The sequence below is a fragment of the Molothrus aeneus genome, chromosome 13 (assembly GCF_037042795.1).
Source record: "Molothrus aeneus isolate 106 chromosome 13, BPBGC_Maene_1.0, whole genome shotgun sequence".
Taxonomy (NCBI): Eukaryota; Metazoa; Chordata; class Aves; order Passeriformes; family Icteridae; genus Molothrus; species Molothrus aeneus.
In genome coordinates this window covers 15,512,927-15,536,805 of record NC_089658.1, presented here as the reverse complement: position 1 = coordinate 15,536,805, position 23,879 = coordinate 15,512,927, and positions in this window count along the sequence as shown.

Here is a 23,879-nt window from a genome sequence, read left to right as displayed (position 1 = left end):
TTTTGATCAAGTTAACCTGGACTTACTATCTCCCAGTTCAAGCCAATCAGATTGATGAGTTCCCTGAGAAATTTCAGCAAAGCTAGTTGTGAAATTGAGTATTTGGGCTGCAATTCTAGGGACACTAGGAGTCTAAATGGTGTTAAAAAATGAAGATACGACCTGTTGGAGTAGATAAATGTTTTGGGATAAACCTCTTTGTCCAAGTCATTGTTTACTTGAGCTGACATGTTTTAAAGTTTACAGTCTTATTAAGATAGTTTTTAATGTCTTTTATAATACAAACATAACAGCAGTCATTCTTAACCTAACTTTTTTGTGAGCCCATCCTTTGTTCTTACATCCTTCCCTACCCACACAGCCTCCTATCCCTGATACCCACTTCTAGTTAAGAACAAGACAAGTTTGATATAACCTTTATGTGCTGTTAAACTAGATATGACACCACTTTCTTGTGAAAGCCATCCATGGTTCCCTGCTACCTCCTCATTCATAAAAAGGAAGGGAATTGGGGGTTTGTAGAAGGATTCTGTTGCAGATGACTTTTGGCACAAGGAAATTTGACACAAGGAGCAGGGGCAATGAAATATGTGAGTGTAAGTGGACAGGAAAGGACACAGGAAAGTATTTCTCCTCAATGTTTAACTCAGCAGTGGCACATGGCTTATTTAAATTGATCTAGAAACAGGTGACAAGGACTCTCTGCTTTATGCTAACTTTGGATTCAGCCCAGAAGTATGTATCCAGCCTGTGAATTTTGCTGACACAGGAAGTCAGGTTAAATACTCTGGATGATTTTTCAGGAATGTCAGGCTGTCCCTCAAGGAGACTTTGGGTCATAGGATGGTTTATTTGAAAAATTAGTTCTCTGTGTTTTCCTCTATTTAAAAAAGTAGTAACTCTTCAGGAATTCACTGTTTTTATCTGTTGTGCATTTTGTTATCTCTCACTTCGACTATTTTCCATTTGCCAGCCCTGATCCCACCCCCTGGGTCACACGGAGATAAATGAACAGTCGGAGTGCATCATTTCTGAAACAAACCTTCAGAGGAGCACTTCCAGAGTAGTTAGCAAACTTTTACTTTCCATAAACAAAACTGCTTGCTCCAATGAACCTTCCTGGAAAAGGGTCACAAATGATGTCAAAGTGAATTAGCGGCTTTTTATGTGAATGAATGTTTGCAAACAGTGTTCGGCTGTCCTGCTTCAAACTCATAATTACAGTTGCAGCTCTGCACAGGGAAAACCCAAGCTCACTCTATAGGACACACATTTACTGCCTGCAGGGGTTAGGACGCATATTTTTCCCAAGCTAAGTGCTCTGCGGATTTCGAGGGTTGCCTTCCTCTGAAGGATCAGGGTTTAGCCACTGCTGGAGGCAATGATACCAAACTTGATGGACCAATAGGCTGATTCAATATGGCAATTCCTCTGCTTCTTGTGTTTTCCAAACTGGCTTCTGTGTGCACATGCCTGAGCGATGATTTTTCGCTTGCTCTGGGAGACCCTCTTGAGTGGAAACGGGCAGGATCAAGCACTTTGGCTGAGTTTGTGTGTGGATCTGCATATGTGTCCAGAGAGAGACAGACACCAAACAGCTGATTACTGCTGTTTGCTTTCTCTGCTCTGGATTTAACCCAGTGGGGGATTCTCCTCCTTTGACACTCATTCCAGCATTTCATTCAATATTACTTAAATTTGCAGGCTTTCGACTTTTCCAGTTTGTACTCAGGGTAAAGAAAAGAGTTAGAACATGAGTATTTGTCCATTGAATGATTATTTCCCTCACTAAAATTCAGGTCCAAGGTAAACTCAACCAACACTTTTCCAGACTCCAAACCTGACACCTGAGTCTTTTCTTTTCTCTAATTCTGCATTCAAAATGAGAAATTTGCAATATTAGAAAGGAAAAGTCTTCATCTATTGGGAAATCCTCTGATCCATAAAGTAAGAGGATTGTGTTTTATTTTTTTTTCCCTTCTGTAAGTTTTTGAATAAGATTTAGCTTAGATAAGCTGAAAAGACTTGAAAAGAGAAGTTTGAAAATGTCATCCTGGGTGCAAATGATTTTTATGAAGTAATGAGGGAAGTACCACTACAACCTGTTGCTATCAATCTATTTTTGTGGCAAAGCTTCAAAGTCCCCTGTTAGAGAGCTAAGAGCAGAAGAAGGTGCTGCCAGAGGTAGAACATCCTTTGGCCATGTCAGGGTTGTTTTCCAGGTCCTTCCATCCCTGGTTCAATTGGGAATGGACATGGTCTTGAGGGTCCTTTTTAATCCAGCATGCTTCTCATCTGAATCCAGTAACTTCACCTGATTTTTGTGTTGTATGTATGATTATTAGGCTGCTATATTTGTTTATGTAGTCTTGAGTTGCATTATTTTTAGAATTTGTTGTTCTGTTAATGAATTCAATGAGTAGGTCTCTACCAAATAGCTGAATATCCATTGGAAAGTCACAGAGAGGAAGAGGCTGCCATTATCCATGAAATTATTTTGTGGTTTTATATCCAAGTCATTAAATACCTGATGGATTTTCTTTGAGTTTTTACATTTGTTTTGAAATCAGAACTCCAGCTATACATGTACAGGATATGAATAAGGGTGGAAGAGAAACAGTCCATGGACTGTAACTTGGATCAGATGCACTACGCAGAAAGAACAGGTGAAAATAATGTATGCAGTGCAAATAAATTAAGGGAAAGTGAAAAAGACTATTATGGATTGCAGTGTGCCTGGTTATAAAGAGACTAATTAAAAAATGTTAATAAAGAGTAGTAAGAATTGTCTAGTGTTTAAATTCCTAAATTGAGACACGAGAGCTCAGGCAAAACATAAATCAAAGTATAAGTTTTTCCTTCAACAGAATAAAGTGAGAACCAATATGTTGTTATGTAGTACAGCATAAATATCTAGGGATAAACACTGGAGAACAAAAGAAGAAAAGATGGATCATTTTTACTTTACCTCTTCTTTTATTGCCTTTTTTGCTATTTCAGTTACATTTTGCTGTATAAAAATAATTATTATTCTCCTTGTATGACCGCTATTGATGTGAAATTATGGCGTAAATGAAGAGCACAGGATCCATTTCAGCAGCCAGGCAGCCTTGTTTGAGGTGCTATAGAGACTGGTGAATGAAGAGTCCTCGCACTGGTGATGAGCACAGAAACAAGTATTTGTGAAACCAGATTGACAATTCATCTGCAAACAGACCAATGTGACTTTCCCTCTCGTGCCCCCGCGATGTAATAACTGCAGCTGCGTTCAGCTTCATTCAAAACCTTGCCTCCTCTTCCCTCGCGCATGGGTGGGCAGTTCAGGATGCTAAATAGGACATTTTGACTGCTCATATCTGTACCTTGGGGCCTACCAGATCTGAGGGCAGCCGAGTGCCTGCTCATTTAACTTGCACAGCTGCAAAGCTTCCAGCACAAATGCTCCTCGAACGCTTCTGCGCGGGGGCTGGATGCGATGGCACATCGCTCGGCTGAAGAGGGAAAATAGAGACAACAAACTCCCCAGCCTTCGTGGAGAGCACCCTCCCCAAGCCTGTGAGATTAAAGCAATAGATTTTCAAGTAGCCCTTCAGAGCGACTAATTTATATGGATATCGAGGATTCAGTTGGAAAATTTTAAAAAAAGTAACTAGGGGAAAATATGGTGCTCCCTAAGTCCCAGTGGTATGCCACATTCATTTTACTAGAGAGTTTATTCTTTAGTACTTTCATGGATTGACATGAGGGAGGAATTCACATGTCAGGACAGATAAAATCTCCCTACTGCCAAAGGAGTCTATTCAGACATGCATGTTAGTAGGTTGATAACTTATTCTGTATTGCAGAGGACTCAAAGATAGACATTTCTCCTTTTATCTCCATCTCTGCGCTCCCTGCATACTAAAGATAGGGGGAAACAGCAAGATACATCTTAACTAACCCTCTCAGAGAGCAGTGACTTCTCCTAGCCTGTGCCAAGAGATGGAAACTTTAAGGAATAAGGTGTCACACAGACTGATAGCAAACACATTAACAATGTTTATACACATAATTTGAGCCCTGTGTGAATATTGTTTAAAGAAAAAAACCTGGACTTTGTGGTTAATATTTTTTTTTTTGCCAAGAAAAATGCACAGTATCACAATGCTCTTGTTTCATGTTGCTCTGAAGGAAGCGTGGGAAATTGGTTAAGAAAGATGGGGGACCAGGACAAGTAAAACATGTAGAAGAATCCATCTTTGACACGCTTTCCAAATACTAATGAAGCCTTCATGTTTTTTTGGGAGCTAGGCCCACTCTCCTTCTAAAGACTGGGGAATTGAATGTAACAACTTTATCCTTTGACTAGAGCAGAAGAAGTATGTCTGGTCTTCAAAATGGAATTAAAATACTGGAGTGTTTAGTCTTATGCTTAAGCTGATCGTCTCCTTTTCATATACTTTTGATTTTTCTGAGGCTATCAAATGGCATAATTTTAGGGAAACTTGTTATTTAAGAGCATTTAATTATGTGAGTGTCATTCCTAAGGAGCCATGTTTAAAAAACAGGGGATAAAGATCCTCCAGAGTGCAGCTCAGAGCATCTCTGAACTGCCTTTTGGTAGAAGGACTTTTCCCTTTCTCCTTCTTCCAGAGATGGTGCTGAGAGAGCAACATCCTTCACTGTGGGGCTAAATATGTGGGTTAGAAATAAATAATCTTCTCTGATCTTTCTGTCATCCTTCCAACTCAGTTCCCAAAAGCAGATTTTTCTTATTTTTTTTCAGCAGTTCATATACGTAGATTGAGATTAAAGTGGTTTAGAAAGTGTTTTATATAGACTTGTATACATACCTAAAATATTTGCCTATATGTATCTTATCTAAGCTTCTGCATGGATCTGAATTTCCCAGGCTTGAACCACGCTTTGTGTAAATCGGTGTTGTCTCACTGTCTTTGAGGGAGCTTATTTATGTCAGCTCTGGAATTAGTTCCCTGTATTCCAGCCAGCACTTAGCTGCAAGAGTCAAAATAACATGGATATGTACTGTTTTCCTGTTATCTCTAGCCTCTCTATAAACAGAAGCTATTAGAAATATTGTGAGAAAGCTATCTTGCGAGGTTTGTTCCCCACTCAAGAGTTTTTAGATGGATATCTGACAAGAATGTGCAGTTATACCAGTCCTCAAACTTCAGCATAGTTTTCTTTGTCTTAGTAATAATTCATATTGATTTGCATACCCCAGCTTTGAGCTCTTGTAGTTTTGGAGATTTTCAAACAACACATTGTTCATTTTTCCTTTTGCCTCACCGTTTTCATACATTTCCTAGATAGCTGAATGGAGAAAATAAGAAAAATAAAAACACATGAAAATTCCACCCCCCCTATTTTTTTTTTCCTCTGGGAAATGCTGTCTATAGTGTGATCCTTTCTAGAGAATGTTTTTGTTCTACCTAAGGTCTGAGGCTTCGTTTTGGAAATAATAAACTTTTCCCAGACAAGACTTAGTGAAGTAATGACTCAGAGGCACAGACAGACAAGTGGACTGTTTGTTTCATCTTAATTATTTATGTGGTGTTATCCTAACAATAATATACTATGATATATCTTCCAATGAATTCTTCTCTATTTGTGTATTACTTAATGGGAGAGTGAGACTATGAGACATCTCAGCAGGGATAATTATACAGAAGAAGTTAAGAAACAGTAAAATAGCTGGGCAATTTAAATTCAGTCATACATAATGTAAATTCTGTAGTTGTTTCTTTGTTAAAGGTTTCTTTTTCTGTTGCTATTGACCAACAAATTATTTGATGTTTTAAGAATATTTAGACAAGGAGATTTCGGCAAGGTGAGCTCAAAATTGTGATTTCAGCTTTGAATTGTTCTTTTCCATTTATCTTCCTGTGATTTACAACCATTTCCCATCAGAAAGTTCTCTCCTGCTTTATGTCAACCAAATTTGGGGCACAGTTTCATCCTTACAGAGAGCACCTGCTTTGTGTCCCTCATGAAGGGGGATTAGTCTCTTGCTTTGAGAATTTGTTGTCCATTGGCTCTCTTCACCATGAAACCAACCAAAAAAGTTCTGCATGTTTCTAGGTAGAATTGCTTGGAGATTTGTAAAATTATTTTGATCTTGGACCTGAGCCTGCCATTAAAGTGCTTGACTTGCCTTGACCACTGTAATTTTAGAAAGCTGACCCTTCTCCTTTGCAATTTACACAGTGTTTTTAGCCTAATGCAGAATTTCCCTCTTCTGCAGCTGGGAAGAGAATATCCATCATTTCCAGATGTGGACATATGATCCAGGAGGCAATTGAAGGGATTTTGGAATCATATGGTTTGGCTTATGGATTTGGATTGGTCGAGAGAGATTTGCCTGAAATCCTTGAGAGAGTGTGGCACCTCTCTGACTCGGGAGGCATTTTAAAATAAAACCCAAAGTTAAATGCATTTTATAGAAAGGCTTAAAGCTTCTAAAATATAAATCTCAAATATTTATATGTGGGCTGCAATGGAACAGAAGTTACGACCTCATCTGTGAATGTCTAGGATTTGTTTTTTCCTTCCACCAGCCCACCTGGAATGACTTTAGCTTTCAGCTTTACCTAAGGCTGTACCCAGGTTAGCTCCCAGTGACTTATGACTCCATCAATCTGCACAGATCTGTGCTGTACTCCTTCAAGGGAAGTAGTTCGTCTTCTATATGACTGCATCCCCACCTCTTCCAAAGTTCAAAGAACCCAGGACAATTGCTTGCTCAAGCAGCCTTTCAGTCAGGATTGAAGATGCTCTCCCTGCCTCCCCATGTGAATCAGAACTTTCTGCTGAATTTTGGCAGAGACAGAAACTTCCAGTGTTATCCATCCCCTCTTGAACTAGAAAGACGTGCGGTGATGGTGATGAAATATCAGGTGAAAATTGCTCAGTATGTTTTAAGGAGCTTTGAACTGGAAATGGATCAATTTAGGGCTCTTTTCTGAAGTCAGAGTAGCACATTTTTTACGATCCATTTCCCATGAACTAACAACTGTTCCCTATCCAGCAGACAGTTTACTTGTAGCTATTTTGACTTGCATTATTCCACTTAATGAAGATAAACATAAGTCAGACACAGGAAAGCCACAGAATGAGTATGAACGGGAAGTGTTCCAAGTATTCAGCATTTACTAGGCAAAATTGGCCAGTAATTCCTTTTGCTTTTCACTGAGGATAAAAATCCCTGAAAGATAATCATCATCATTGTTTGAGCTAATATAGCAGTTTCATCCATTGGTCTGAGAACACTTCCCAAAAATTAGCTGGACTGAGAACAGCCTTGAGATTAGATTCATATTATTTAAAATACACATTTTATGGACAGACAAACTCATGGGTCATCTAGAGATACCATGACTTTTCTTGAGTCAGAAGAGTACAGAAAATTTCTGACTGCCATTTCTATGATTTCTGTGACATTGCAAAGGGTTCTTAATGTTGCTTATTTGAGTTGCTTAAATCATTCATATTACAGTGACTATAGGGATGAATATTTTCTCTGCTTCCATGCAGATTTAAAAAAAAGTTATTCTTTTTTAGTCATTGTATGATTGTACAGCAGGACATTTCATCCTATAAACTGTTCATATATTTAGTGCTCAGGATTGTTATTTGGCAGATGATTAGTAACCTAGATCCCATGTCTTGATTTGGATTAGTATAATATTTTTTCAGCCAAAGAAAGAACATCCAATATTCAATCCATGCAACACTACTTATATGGGAATATAAAATAACTTCCCTGGTCATAATATCTATCTCCCAAACCTTTATCTGCATAAAAACTATGTCCTCCTATGTTTCTATAAAGGAAATAATAGGATGGCATGAACATGAGTAAAACAGATGTTCTGAATCAAGATGGGGGCTCATGGATGTTGTAGTTCACCCAGACCCTGTGACTTTAAAATTAATAAGTGATGGTGAATGGGCTGAAGGAGAGCAACACACTGGAAACAAATCAATGCACTCACAGCTCCTCATGCTTTTTCTATAAGCTTCAGTCATCAGACATCTTAGGGGAATTTTGCTTCCTTATTTGTGGGTACATGGTTCAAGAAGTTTTCTGGTCTTCTCCTGCTCATGCTCCACTAATGACAGTAAGTAGAGAGTGATGTCCATACTGAAAATGTTTGCCCAGCCAGGCTAAATACATGATGCCCTTCCTTGAGACTTGAATCTATACCCTACAAACAGCACCATATGGTTAATTTTTAAGTCAACTGAATAAAGCAGAGGCTGGGGGGGATGAGGAGGAGAAATGCCTTCCATAAAAGCCGTTGTTCTGGTGGGCTGCATCTCTCAACCCTTTGTAGCATGGCAGGAGGGAACCCATTGAATGGAGCTTTGACTCATGAGACAGGAATGGGAGAGAAAGGTGTGCATCAGCCTGTGGGCCAAATGCACCAAAAATCTCATTTATGTGTTACACTGGGATAATTACTGATTTATAGATCTGGTGAGAAGAGCACTGATCTGAGGATTAGGATCTCCAGGCTTTAGTCCTGATTGTGTCATATGAAGCTGTCTGACCTTGAACACTTAATTGTCCCTTTCTATTTTATCCTATTCCCTATCTATTGTATCTATTTTCAGGCCAAGGTTTAAGGGTTATGGTTCCATAATCCTGTTGCTCAGGGCATCTCCTTCCAAAAATGTGTTTACAGATTCTGCCTCCAAAATTATACAAACCTTTACCTGAATTGGAACAATTGGGTTCTTTTTTACAGCAGCACAATGTTGACACAGAACTGGAATCACTTAGTGGGGCTAGTCTCAGTGTTTTAATTAGGTAGCTCACAACTACCTCTTGATTTTTTTTCACATAAAGTTAGATTTGAAGCAGATGATCAAAATTTATTTATGCATGCGTTCAAACAAGACAGCATTGTAACTGAGAAAGCTTAAAGTCTTGTTTAAAAAAACCAAAAAATTACTTATTTGGGAGATGAAGTCATCTGCAGAAAAAAATTACCCACGCAACAACAAAACAGTCTTCCAACTCCTGTGTTTTTAGATTGTAGCATGCCATCTTTAGTATTTATTTCCCTAAGAGCTTGCCTTTTTTTAACAGATGTATACTCCCTTCATTGGTGTTTATTTAAAACCCTGCCAATATATCTGAAATCAGCACATACTGCATGTTGATGCACCACCTTGCCTAATTGACTTAGCTGGAAAATAAACAGTGAAAGGCTATTTCAGCAGCAAACTGGTTGATACAGCTACTCATTCCCTACCTTTATCTATGTACCACACAAGCAGACAAGCACCTGGTATTACAGACACAAGGTTGTTGCACATTTTCTGCAGTCTTTAGGATTTTAGGGACAAACTTGGCATTGGTGTCACTGTCACCCCTTGAATCAAAACATGACATTTTCATCTCTGCTGCCTTAAAACCCTTGACAACACCCAGAACATGCCATCATAGCCCTGAGAACTTAGTAAAACTTATTTTAAAAACAATAGGCTCCTGCATATTCACAGTAAATAAGGATTGTAAGGCTATTCACGCAACGTGAATAATTTGCTGCTAATAATATTGGCACTCAATCTGTCTGCAAAATGTCTCTGTTAGCAGGAAACAATCACGCTGGGAGGTGTTAGGAAGACTTTGCAGTGGAGTGGTAGAATGAAGTAATTAAAAACTGACTGGAAAATGTATTGAAAATTTTAGTTTTCTGGGTTTTTAATAAGAAATATTAGAAAATAAATAATAATAATGTATAATTCATAGAGAAAAATAGCTTTCTGCTAGTTTTGCTTTTAAACAAGCATATAGCTGGTTTACAAAAAAGACACAACTTGGAATATATTGGTAAAAAAAAGGCAGAGACATAAAATAGTCCAACAGGGAAAAAAAATAAAAAGAAATTTTTGATAGTGGTGGCACTGATCACTGAACTGGGACATGACAAAATTGGATGAAGTGTTTTAGGAAGAATTGAAAAAGAAAGGCTTTAGCAGAAAGGTTTAAAGGAGTCCTATGGAAATTCATATTTCAGTTTCATGTAGGATATGCTCCTTCCAAACAAATTTTACTTTGTACATTATCTTTTGTTCAGCTTTTTACCAAATACAATGATTATTCCTGGGAAAATATTTAGCAGGTAAAAATTACCATTTTCTATGGAGTTGGGTTAGGAACTGATAGATCTCTTTGAAGAAATACTTTGGGGGTTTTGCATTAAAGGTTTTCTATCACATATTTCAGAAGTTAATATTTATTTTTGTTAATTTAATAATAAAGTTGCTCCTCTGAAGTTTTGTTTTAAGCTCTTACCCATCATATCAGGGTATTAAATGGCTGCAGATTTTTTCCACGGATATAAAAGTGTCCTAGTGTATTTATGCTATATATGTTCTTTATTAGAATTGGATTTTTATACCATATCATTAAAAAAGAATATAAAAATAATAAAATGACAAAAGATTGATTTTCCATATGTCTTTGGTCAGGAGCAATTTTTAACTCGAAAATAAATCAAAAATAGAACACAGTAAAGAAGAGCCTTTGAGTTAGACTTGATATAAAAGAAAGTTTTTTTAGAAGTTTTAGTGTTTTTAAAGGAAAAAAAGTTTTCTGGGTGTTACTGAATATAGCCCAGATATTTTTTTTAATAATTTTGTTGGGGTTTTTTTAACTTTCCTTGATAAAGTTTTTCATTACCAAAATAAGCATTAGGTGTACAGATAATTTAGGTGAGATTTTTTTTTTTAAGATTCTCCAATTTGGCATACTCTCTAATTTCTTACTACCCACTTACTCATGGACACCATTCTTCTTACTGTAGTGAATCAGGAGATTTTCAATGGTTGTTCATGGTAGTTGCTGAGAGAACATGCTTTGCCACACAAAATAAAACTCATGTCCTAGACTGTAATTTCTAAGTCATTAATGATAGTTGGACTTGCTGTGTGCATTGCATATGTGATAAACAAAAGAACAGAATCAGAGGAGAAGGAAGAATATTTTACTTTCAATATCAGTTTCCTAGAGCTTAGAACTGAGACAGAACAGAGCCCAGAAAAGGTTCCTAATTGTAAGCTAGAAGGCAGGAGTCTCTTGGGCTAAGCTAAGAAGAGGAATAGAAAGCTTTGCTGAGCAGAACGACACTCCTGGAATGTTTAAATTTGTGTTGACCATCATGGGATGAGCTGAAAAGGCTCAGAGCTGGTGGCTTCAGACCCACCTCCTCTGAGCTGAATGGCTGCTCTGAAGCCAAACCTGTATTTGAAACTTGCTTTGAACACGTGGGCATGTTGCTGCCAGATAGGAGAAAATTGGATCCCATCGGGAAATGACCAGTGCGAGAGAAGGTTATGAGTTTATTAACCTGATGAATAAAAAAGTAAATATTTGGTGTAAAACCTGTCAGAGATTACACTTGTAAAACTTCTAATTCAGCTATTTCCTCTTGGAGCTGTCAAAATATGTCTTGGATAAGTTAATACAACATTACACATTGCAGAAGCTTTTGCTCTAACCTGAAGTTCAATCATTTCTTAGAGCAATTTTTTTCCTTCCTCACCAACCTGTCTTATCAACAGCCTACCTTTGTGTCTGCAGGCTGCCTTCTCAACTCTTTATTTCCATAGCTCTGACCTTTGCACTGTGTTTTCAAAATGTTTTCAAAATGCTTAAAACCAATTCTTAAAACAATAGCAACCTGATTGGTAATTACCAATGGACCTGAAGAGTGAATTTTTCTAATGGACTGGAATCTCACTGGTGTCTCTGCAGCCTGATCCCTCTTTTTAATAGCATTTCCAGAGAAGGCTAGAGAGGGAATCATGGTCCTGATACAAATTTAAACTGAAGGAGGCAATAGGTAGAAGAGGAGCAGTCACCTCCCACCTTTGAGACTCGCCCTCACGTGAGTCAAATGACAACATTTTGCTATGAAAATTGGGGATGTTGGACTACCTTTGCCTGCAAAGTTTTGCAGCATTGAGAAAAGAAAATAAAAACAGCTGGAGAAAAATATAAAACCAAGTAGACCATATTAAAGTCTCTCCCTTTCTCTCACTAGCTGTTTGCCCTCTAGACGAAGAAGGATTTATCTCATACATTTCAAAAAAAAAGTCACCTCTCTGTAACCTACAGTTCATTCAATCAAGGCTTAGCGTAAATAATCAGTATGGAAAACACCAATCAGCTTTGAAGAGCCCCTGGATTTAGGAGGAACTCACTGCTCATGTCTGTGCAGCTCCTCTGGGAAGCAGAGGAAGGAGAATGTCTCCTGATTTACTCTGCCCTATTTCTCGGCTCTGCCAGCCTCTCTGCTCTGTCCACTTCACAACCCTCAGATGCTGGGAGACAAGCATATGGTGTTTACTTCCCTGACTGACATCTCTCTGGTTTTCCTCACTCCTCGAGAGAATCCTCTCTTGCCAAGTCAGTTTGCAAGGGCTTGGATGTAGCCATGGCCCTCTGGTCGGGATCCAAGCAATTCCTCATTTTCCCTTGGCAAAGGTTAGTAGAGAACAACCTCTCTCCTCCTTTACAAAATCAGAGTTTCATGGAGGGAAAGTCAAACCCAGAGAACAGCCTGACCCTGGGTGCCCTTTTGTGCCTAATTTGTGTGGGGCTGCACAAAAGTGTCACCCAGAGGCCGTGGCAGCTCCTCGTGCTCATCCTGGGGGCTGCAGGGCAGCAGAGCAGTCGGTGCCCCAGGTGAGGGACTGCCAGGAAATCCTTGCCAAGGGGCTGTGGACAGCCACTGGCACTGCTGCTGCTGCAGCTGATGAAGACTGAAATGAAGAAAAAGTGCCAAGCAGAGGATTTGCATTTGCTGCAGGTTGTGAAGCTTAAATGGAGTTTGGCTTGGGAGTGGTTTTATTATTATATGGGGGAATGCGCCCCTCTTGGAGACATAAGCAGGCGTAACAGGAGGCATAACACATTTTGGGATGAAAACTAAAAAAAACAAACACAAAACCTCCAGTCTCTTTTAAGATCAGCTTCTGCTTTATTCCTTTTATTTTTGTCCTTCTATCTCCTCCCTCCCTCTTTCCTTCTTTTCCTCCCTCCACCACTTTGATCTGGTGATAAGGGCATCTTTATCACTCCTATCAGGTCCCCATTTCTTGCCTGGCCTTTTGAAGTGTGACTTCCTGCACCCAGTGTTCAAGAAAGGATACTGGGCACTGCAGGTTTCCTGTTGCTTTTCCTCTGTATCTACAAGTTTGCTTCACTTTCCTTCCTGTTTTTTCTGTTTCATTTGTTTGTGCTTCCCTTCACTGATCAAACCTGCCTCTCTCCCTCTGACAAGTTCTCCCTCACTTGTAGATCATTATCACTTATCTATTTTTCTTCTCCAGTCTCTCATTCCCTTTTCTCTGCTGTGCCTCATCCTTTCTATCCTTTCTTCCTTCCTTCCTTCCTTCTTTCATCTGTTTGTTGAGATTTTTTTCCCAGCCGATTAGTTTTGACACGTGTTTTCTGTTCTTTCTGAGATGTTCCTTAGACTTGTTTTAGACCCTTGACTGAACTGGAGAAAAGCCTGAAAATGAACCAGAAGATCCTTTGGGATTTTGCCCAAAGAATACTGGAGATAGAAGCAACACTAATTGACTCAATGGGATTTAGGGTGAATTCCCTGTTCTTTCTTTCAGCAAATCTCCTGAACAGTTGCTAGTTTTTCCAGATCTCTGCTGATGTTAGTTTGCAGTGTTTGACATGTTATTAGTTTGAAGGAAAATCTTCATAGGAAGTTTTTATTTTTTCCTTATTTTTAGTAAGAAAAAGAAGGCTCTGAAGAGATATTTAGCCTTCGCAATGAGTAAATATAATTCCATATTTCACTACAGGCTCTAAATCTGTGTTGGGATTTTCCAGATCTATGATGTATGAAATAATTCAGATGGCAAAACATTATTCAGGGGCTTCCCAATTAGTCCCACAATACCTGTTTGGAGGACTGAATAACACTGAGGCTGTTTTCTCTGCCTTTAAGCAGGTTTCTGCTTTCCATGGGGAGGTGATGGTTCAGTTAAGAAACCCCACAGCCATGAGTTTAGGCTTTCTCATGCACCAGCGCTATGTGAGTGCATCCAGGCACAGGAGGAGTGAGGGAAACTTAATTTCAGCCACAATACTGATCTTTGGCAAACGAGTGGTTTTACTGTGCTTCATGCGGCTCTGTTATTTATTTATTTATTCTTACAGATCCAGCACAGTGTCTTAATGGGTGAGCTGGGCTGTAGCATTAACTCCTCCATCCAGCTGGGCACAAATTTGCATCCTGCTGCCACTGGGCAGGCTAGGATCTGAGTTTGCTTGCTGGGTATGGTGTAGCTCTCATACCCAGCTGAGCTGGAGCTTACCAGGGGATACTTCCCCTCTTGGAGGTACAAATGGCAGCTGCTTTAGGCAATAGGAGATGGCCTTGGCATATCCCTGCTCTGTCAGGGAACATACTGTACTTTGCTCTCACCAGATGCTCCTGTTTTCACTCTAGGAATCATTGGCTGAAAAAGCACTGGGAAGGCTGGGGGGAAAGTGAATACATATTTTGTAACATAAGTTTGTTGCAGTATTTACAATCTGGTCAGAACCAAAATCCTCCTAAACCTAAAATGACTTTCTTCCAAACTTTTCTGTTATTTCATTCCTATAAACGGACATGCTTAACACCATGAAAATATCAAGTCTTTACCTCTCCCTTATCTTTGTAAGGGAAAAAAAAAGTGAGTGAATAATTCCAGAAAGTTTTTTTTAAATTTAATTCAATTATCATTAAACTATAGGAAATATAAGTTCAAGGATAGGAAGGGAAAATAAAAGGGAAGGAGGAAAAATGAGTAAATAAAACGGGATCAAAACTTCAAATTTCAACTCAAATCTCTCCCCTCCATTGATAGTTCACAGAGCCCATGAGGAGTTGTTCTGCAAGGTAACAGGAACAGCATGGAGGGAGGCTGGAGGGCTCTGGGTTATAGATGGGAAGGTGGATTGCTGCCTTTGCACAGCCTGTTTTCAGGCATTGAGTCTTTTCTGTTGTTGTTTTAGCTGTGTGGCAACGCAAGACAAAAGGGGACACTGCAGCTTTCGAGCTTTCAGGACTGGGGGCTGAGGAGGAAAGGAGAGAAGAGCATGATTGATGGAGTTCTGGTTGGCTTATAAAGGGCAGCCGGGAGTGCAGGGAAATAATCAGGGAAAAGGGCGTCCCGTACTGGCGCTCTCAGAGGGGAGAAATGAATCCTGCACCTCTGCATTATTAAGTTGTCAGGCGGGCTGATGATGAAAATCTGAAGGTCAGGCATAACAAGAAGCACCTTATGGGGGGATCATGACCTTTCTGGAAGTGCTACACTCATGTTTATCTGCACCTAACCCTTATCCACAATTCTTCATTTGATAAGAACATTGGGAGAAGGGATGGGGAGGGGGGGGGAAGGGAGAGGGAAGTCCTCATCATATGTATAAGCAGTGTGTGAAATTAGGCTTCCTGTGAAACTGATTGTGGATGCTCAATTCACAGTGAAAGATAATAAACCAAAAGGACACACGAGGGATGCAGGCAGAAATTGTTCGCTACAGTGGAACTCAATAAAGGGAACAAGAGCTTTCCTAAATGACAAATTTGGTACAGCGGTGCTAAAATCAGGATTCTCCCTAGCACCACTGCAGCAATTTGCTCTCAGCTCTACCACTTTTTATTTACTTTGGAAGTCCTAATAATGTTAGAGAGTGGCTTTTTCATCTATTTATTTATTTATTTCTCCCCAGCAATGTTTATTCTTTAACTGCTTACTTTAAACCAAAGAGTCAAGGTGAAGGACAATGAAACGCTAGATTCCAATTGATTTTTCCTCTTTAGTTTCCATATCAGAAATGAGTATAAATATAAATATATTCCAGGGTTAGACGCCTGTCCTGTGCTTGCCTTATTGACTGCTTTAATAAATGTCCTGACCCCTCCTGCATGTGCGTGCACACACGGGCTCACACATGCTCCCAATCAAAGAGGTGGAGGCATTGCTTGGGTATAAATGCAGTAATGATGGCAGTCACAAAGAAAATGTTCCAAACCTAAATCTGCTCTAAGAACGTGCTAATAAGCTTTTTATTTCACCCCAATTTACAGCATCTTGATTGTGCTTTTCAAATCCGCGAAGTATTTAAAGCATGACGAAGTACACTTGTGGAAAAGTGAAGTCAAACAAGACTTCATAATTATTGCAATATATTCACTTTTCATGCATAATCCTTTAAATTAGCAATACAATATATCACCTCTACTGCCACTAGAGGCTAATGCACCTCTATTGAAAGCTGTGTTAAGGAAAATTATGTCCTATCTGGAAAAGTCACATAAGCTTCCAAAATATTTAATGACAGTAGGTTCCCATCCTGTAATTTTTGCATACTCAAGTAGCCTCATTAGCCTTGATTTTCTTACATCAATGGACAATAACCTATTAACTTTAATGGATTTACTAATACACACTGATGTGAGATCAGAATCAGTACCTTTGGGACATCTTATTTAAGGATTATTAGAACAGCAGGAAAAGAGATAAAATATACAAACTAATGAATAGTTTTATTAGATGAATTGTGGGATACTGGAATCCATCAACTGCCTTTAAAATGACTCTTTAATGAACAGGTGACACTGAAAAATACTATATTGTCGATACAGCACATAATGAACCTTCTGTATCACATAAAAATGAAAGAAAGGTTTTCTATTTCTACTGCTTAAGTGATCCAATTTATCTATTTTTACTCTTCTGCTCTCCCATGTGCTTCCTTTTGCTGGGGTTTACAGACCACTTTTCATATTCTATTAAAAAACCCAACTAATAACACCTGGGCTTTGTGCAGTGACTTCCATTTTCAGATCTAGCACTGATCTGTGGTGGAGGTTTATACAACTTATTGTTGAGGAAATGAGGGCATGGGAAATGAAGTTAAGTCCAGAGCCACTGCAAAGACTAGTGACAGACCTTAGGTCATCTGGTAAATTGGATGGCTTCCCCATTTTGAACTTTTTTTCTGCAGGTAAAACAGTATTATTTTAGAAGGGAGGTGCCAAACCATGGTTTGGGTTTCTCTCTAGGCTTTGGGATGGATTTGGTGGAGTACAGTCATATGAATGAACAAGTGTTGCAGAAAGCTGGTTGAATCTTAGTTCCATTGCAAATCCTTTTTGACTACCAATAATTGCAGGAGCCTTTGAATCTGAGATCCCATGGGGGTGTAAAAATATACTTTGAAGGTCATTGTGTGGGGAGATTTTCCTCCAAGCAACAAAACCCATGAACCACTCCAGTTTTTCTATGCAACGGCGAATCTCACATTTCGAGGGGTGTGGGAATTTAGAGCAAATTGGCCTTTCTAAACCATTTGGCCATTCCCAAAACTTTGCCTTCATAAGCAAGCCTCTACATCCACTGTGATGTGATCATCATGGCAAAATAAATTTGTCTCAGTTCATGTGTATTCGCTCAATATTGTGCTTGTTTGTTCTGTATAATGTGAGCCTCCCAAAACACTGCTTGGAAGCAAAAGCCAAATTTTCACAGCTTTTCCTTTTTAGAACCACACATAAATTACTTCACCCTTTTCTGTAGTGGGGGCTCCAATTCAAGTCCCTTTCTGCTAACCAACCCTCATTTCTGTGAACTTCAGCATCTGTGAGACTTGTGAGAGATTTTATTATCTTTTGAGACTTTTTCCCTCCTCCTCCTGTCATCAAAATTGAAACTGGCTGATAAATGAGACAGAGAAGCATGATCTCATAACATGGTTTGTTAGAAATAGAAGCTAACAGATAATCTGTGTAAAAGCTGGTAGCCAAATCAGATTTTCTTACAGATTTTAGAATTGTGTTCTTTTATATGTTTATATGACACATTCTTGTTATTGCTTACCTTAAAATATCATGCCAGATATTACTAGAAGTCAGATGCTGCGGGTTGTTTTGCCCCCTTTTTTTTTTTTCTTTTGTATTACATTGTAATGTTGATATGACCTAGGAAGGGCTTGGCTGTCATGTATCCACACTGGCAGCATCTTATGAAAAAATGTGGAGCCAATAAAGCAGTGTAAGATACTGATGTTAGAAAAACCTACAACCAATGCATCCCCAAACACAAAGACCCTGATTTTATGCAGTGCAGAGGACAAAAGTAATAAAAAAAGGAGGTTACTTAATAGTTGCTAGTTAGATGTGGTAAGTTCTATGGTTGATCTTAAACCTAATGAATCTGAGGTGAGGAATAAAGAAGCCCTTTTCTTCACAGCATCCAGAAGAATGAGTGATGATTTCCAGTTGAATTCCTCTAAAATCAGATCTAGCCAGAACTCAGTGGGCAAATTTTCCTCACATAATGGATTATTTTTAGGCTAAATGAAGTTTCATTGAAGCCAATGGAAATATTTTCATTGAATTTAACAAGGGTCTCTATCTAGTAAGCTATATGAAGTTCTGGACAATCAAGGAAAGGGCATTCACGTAGTTCTTTGAAACTCTTTAAGGATCACAAAAATCAGCTCTATGTTTTGATTACACCTGAGGTTATATAGCCTATCAGTCAAGAACATGGACTGAAACTCTTTATACTATCCAAAAAAATACTAGATGCATTTAAAAATAGCTCCTGAAAAAAAAAGGTGTGCCACCAAGCATTTCCACTGTTATTTTTCAGCTGCACAAAGCATGACTCTATTGCTTTAGTGATGACTGTTTTTACTCTCTGTTTACAAAGCCTGCATTTTAAACTGTGATAATCCCCTAAATTTGATGCAAGCCTCAGAGGGCTGAAAGCTGGCATGGGAGATGCCAACCCAGGTGTGGTGCTCTCTTCAAAGCATGACGGAAGCCATGGCTGTGTTACAGGGTGGCAGATGCACACACGTTTCTTGGCCAAGTTGCTGCTAAAAATGGCTTTAATATCAGAACATGACAGTTTACAAGCAGCCAGTTAGTCCTTCACATGGGCCAAGTGCCTGTTGTGAGTGAGGAGGGGAAATTCTGATGGAGGAGACTTTTATTTTCCCACCCATCTCTGTCACAAAAATAAAGAATAATCCTATCTGTTCCTTGTTACCTATTCTTGTATCTTAAATTTCTTCATCTTCAGCCTTCCTGCTACCCTTGCCAGTCCATTTCTCATCTCCCATAATGTATATCCTTGCTGATGGTGTTTCCACCCATGTGGTTGCTCCTAGTTCAACTTTTCAAGGAGGCAGAAACTGCTGGTTTTGTTATGCTGCTCTTCACAGAGGTGCTTTATACACTGTGGTCTCAGTCTTGGAAACCTGTGGCCTTGATTTGTTTGTTTGTTTGGTTGTTGTTGTTGTTTTTCCTCAGTCAACAAAACTGTATAAATCCGTTTAAATTGAAAATACTTTTACTATTTGTGCATGGTGTTAAATTCTATATGTAAAATACAGGAAGCTGATCATCAAAAAGGACAAGAATATTTAAGAGAAAAATACAGAAGACTGTACTGTCCTTTGAATTTCCATGATACATATGGTATGCAATTGTCATATGTATGAAGGAAGTTTTCTATCATGGTTTGTGTATTGGAAAAAAGCTCATAAGTGAGGGTGACCATAGGCTGTAAATTAATATGAAGTATGTAGTTAATCTGGTCAGTCATCTGAATGTTGGGTCAATGACCAGCATTTTTTTTTCAGGGAGTAACTTTTCACCTTGGAAATTGGTTTAGTTGTTTCCCCATGGTGCTCCCTTCCAGCATGTGTAATAAGCACAGCCCTGGTGAGGAAAACCAACAGGAAGTTTTCTACTGGAGACAACTTTTGTTTGTGGTACAAGAATCCTGGAAAACTTGATCCAAATGTTGGATTTTCTGGGGACAATTTAATATATTTCAGGGGATAGTTTAGGGCTTGGTGTGAAAATGGCTTTTGGGTTCCAGGAACGTGACGTTGTTTCAGTGGAAACGTTTTAAAGCGGAATGTTTTAAATGTTTTAAATTGGAAGCTCCTGATGCTCCCAATCCTGAGATTTTGGGAAGGGACACATCAGATAGCATTAGAACATTATGTTGAACAGGATTTTAACAAAAAAGATTGATTTAAAATCCATGATGTGGAGCCTTTACCTGGATTTGCCAATCCATTTGGCTGTGGGATACAGAAATCTTGTGTCATTTTTCTACATAACTATAACTTCCACCACTTCTTTCCTAAATAGGCTGCAATATTAACTGTCTTTTTTTCACTCATGTCACTTCCAAGACAAGAACCACGGCTCCAGTTAGTGGCAGTGCTGGGATTAGAATTTGATGCCATGTCACACAGAGATTGACATAATACCAAAGAGAGGAAATCTGGATTAGATATAAGCAAATGTAAACAGAGACTAAAGCAAAAACAACTCCAAAATCACAGTGACTCCTTCAGAGTCAATTCATCAGAAACCTGTTTGACTTAAGCTTCTATACTAGAAAGTAACACTGGAATTTTTACAATATCATCTCACGGAAGAAAATCAGTTTCTGGCCATCCTTAGAGGAGCAGAATAGTTTAAACAGTGTTTTCATTATAGTGCTTTTACTGGGCATTATTTTTACTATGGAAGGTCCTTTAGAATTAATGGGAATTGATTTCACTGGCCTTTGACATATTACTGAAAATAATACGGCAAAATACAACCTTGTCCCTCTTACTGCTACGCCAAAGCTTTAACTGGGAAAGCAGTTTACAATGGTGCCCCCATGTAAGGCTTTATTCAAAAGATTTTACGCTTGATAACATCTGAGCCATAGGAGCTGTATGTGGGGTTTAGCATCTTAGCAGCTGCAATTCTTAATCCTGATTCCGTTGCCTCCATATTAAAAGCTCCATGGTCACAGGACAGCAGCTTTGGCCATTCCACATTGTCATTCATTCCTGTCCCCCACACGCGTGCCTGACCATATAGGAAAATGAGTTTACAACCGACTACGCCTATGGGACTCCCGGAGGGACACAATGCCGGAGCCTTTGCTAGTGGTGGATGCATCCTCAAAAGGTTGGAAAGTTTGGTAAGTACATCCTTAACTAAACTCTTTTGACCTTTATTCAGATTTGTTTTCGGAGAAGGGCAAAGGGTTGGGCCAATTCTTGTTTCACCCAACTGGCTTGTCCATCTGAGGGCTATAATTAATCACTGAATCGCAGCCATACTTTGTTTTGGGGTCTGGGGCCCAATCCAGCAGGGCACTAAACTTTAAGCACATGACTAATTCTTTAAAGTCAAAGGGATTACTCGTGTGCTGAAAGTCAGCAGCATATTGAAGTAGTTTTCTAGATCAGGCCTCGAGGAGTTAGGGAACATTTATATTTATTGTGCTGCAGCACCAAGTTCCTTAGTTTCTCTTTGCATCACTTTCATCCTCCTTGGTGCCTGGGAATTTTCTTTACAGCAGCAGTTCAAGGATGCAGTGAGTATAGTTTGGAGCAGGACATCATCCACTCCCAGTAGATTCAGAATCTTGCCACTTCCACATTTAGGGAAGTTTCCTATTTATGTTCTGTATCATCTGATCTTCACACACCAGTACTTTATGTTGTCATGCGTTTATTTCTTGATGTGAAGTTGATTTATCATATCAAAAAATAGACATATAAAAATCAGTTTCCAAGAAAACCAAGAGAAATCATTTGTTTTGATCTTTTTTGTAGTAAGTGATTATATTACTTCAAATTTAATTCTCAGCTTACCCAAACAGGTAGCAACAGCAGTTTTACACCACTGAGGATTTGTCTCCTTAGGAACAAGCAGGCCTCACAAATATGCTTTTTGAATTGTAAAATGCAGAAGCAAGTGAACTGAGCTACATCCCACAGGCTAAAACCTCCCAGGAAAATGTGTAATACTAATTTTAAAAAATAATAAATAAAAAAATCTGTCTTTTTAAATGAAATTAAGATTTTCTGAGGGTATGTCAAGGGTTTTATTACTGGTTCTCCATAATAAAGTAATTGTGTAATTAGTAATACATTTGTCACTCCTTTACTGAGGAAAAAGTAAAACATGTACTTCTTTTGTGTAAATCCTGACAGTGGTGATTTTTTTCCTGAGAATTATACCATTATATCATAAAAGTGTCAAGGCATGAGTTTACTGTTCCTACTAATATTCTAAAATATTCTCTTAGGCTGACATCTCTGTCAATTAAAATTAAACAAAATTGCATTCTGCCATATACACTTCAAATAGGAAGCTTTCAAGTTTATGGCTGTTCTTTGAATTGATTTTTAAGATGGCATCTGTAAAACTTGGCTAGTACAAGATGAGGTAGGATGTAGTTAAGGTTCAGTCAATTTTAAAAATGTTTTAAAGATCGTAAATTGACAACTGAAATAGACTGAACATCCTTGGGATTTTTGGGCTGTCAAATATAAATCCATTTTTTTTAAAAAACAGAGCTCTTGCAAACTGAAAATTTTATGAAAACATGTTCTTTCCTCTCCCCCTTCTCCTCCCCCCAGCTCCTTTGATATTTTTGCAATAAGTTACACAAACAAGAGGGCTTCTGGTGTTGTTTCCAGTTGCTCGGTCTCGCGGGATTTGGAATTCTTCTTCTCCTGGTGTTTCCCACAGAAATAGAGTGAGAACGTGCTTTCTCACGGGACTGTATTTCTCATGGAAAATAATAGGGTTGCCGGCAGCAAACGTTTTCTGCAGTGATGCCCTGCCAATAAAGTCTTCAGGGAAATTATTGCCCTCAATAAGATGAAGACTAGTAAATTGGAACCCCCATCCCTACTCCACAAAGATATGTCTTTAGGAAGCTTTCTCCTTCTATTATTCCCTGGAAACCCTGACCTCAAGAAAATGCTGTAGACAGTAATGCTTGGTTTACACTTAATTTTGTTCCCCAGAATAAAGATGTCAGTTAGTGTGTAAAAATAAAAAAAAGAACAATCTTCCCTCCTGGACACCTCGACTAACACATTTATATCAGCACAAGCCCTGGTGTAGACAGTTATGTTGAGAAAAGTTGTTTTACAGGATAGCTTTATTTTGTTAAGGAACTACTTCAACTATAACAAATGACCATTTTTGCTCTCAAAAATGGCATGATCTAAGGCAGAGGTTTCTGACACAGCAAACCCTCGTACGTGTAATCTTGTTTAAGGTGTGTTGAATGCATTATATTATTATTACTATTATTATTATTATTATTATTATTATTATTATTATTATTATTATTATTATTATTATTATGGTTTTACTATGTGTCCAATTCTATCACAATCCATACTATCAAAAATTTAAAACTGGACTGTGTTCATTTAAAGCACATATTTTTGGAAAGTAATCTCCTGTATGGGAATTCAAATTCAGGCAGTGTGCTTTCCACTGTTGGAAATGCAACAGGTCTCTGTAGAGTGGCTAGGGAGATCTGCTCATTCTTAGTGAAAAAGTTTCTGGGGAGGGAAAAAAAATGAAGAAAAAAGCAAACCTTCCCCCATGGAAATGTGCTCTGAAAGAAATGCAGGTGTTGCCATGCAGGAGTTCATGTCAAGAGAAATATTTCCCCAGGGTCCCATGAGAGGAAAGGGGAAAGGAGGGGGGACTCTGGGGTGCGTGACCCAAGAGTAGGGAAAAAAGCAGAGGCTGGTGACAGAAAGACCTTAATTCATGCACCATGTGCTTGAGTGATGTGTTTACTTTCAACCTTCAAGTCAAATTCAAGCAGCAGCCAAAACCCACAGATCAACACATTTTTAGTACAAAGTTAAAGTAGGGTCATTGGCACCCTTGGTCCCCCACCAATTTCAGAAACAACATTAAATCCATATTAATACCCACTTTTAGTTAGTCATGTCAAAGGAGATGGTAATTATGGGTAAGTATGAAGATTAGGATGAAACCAAATAG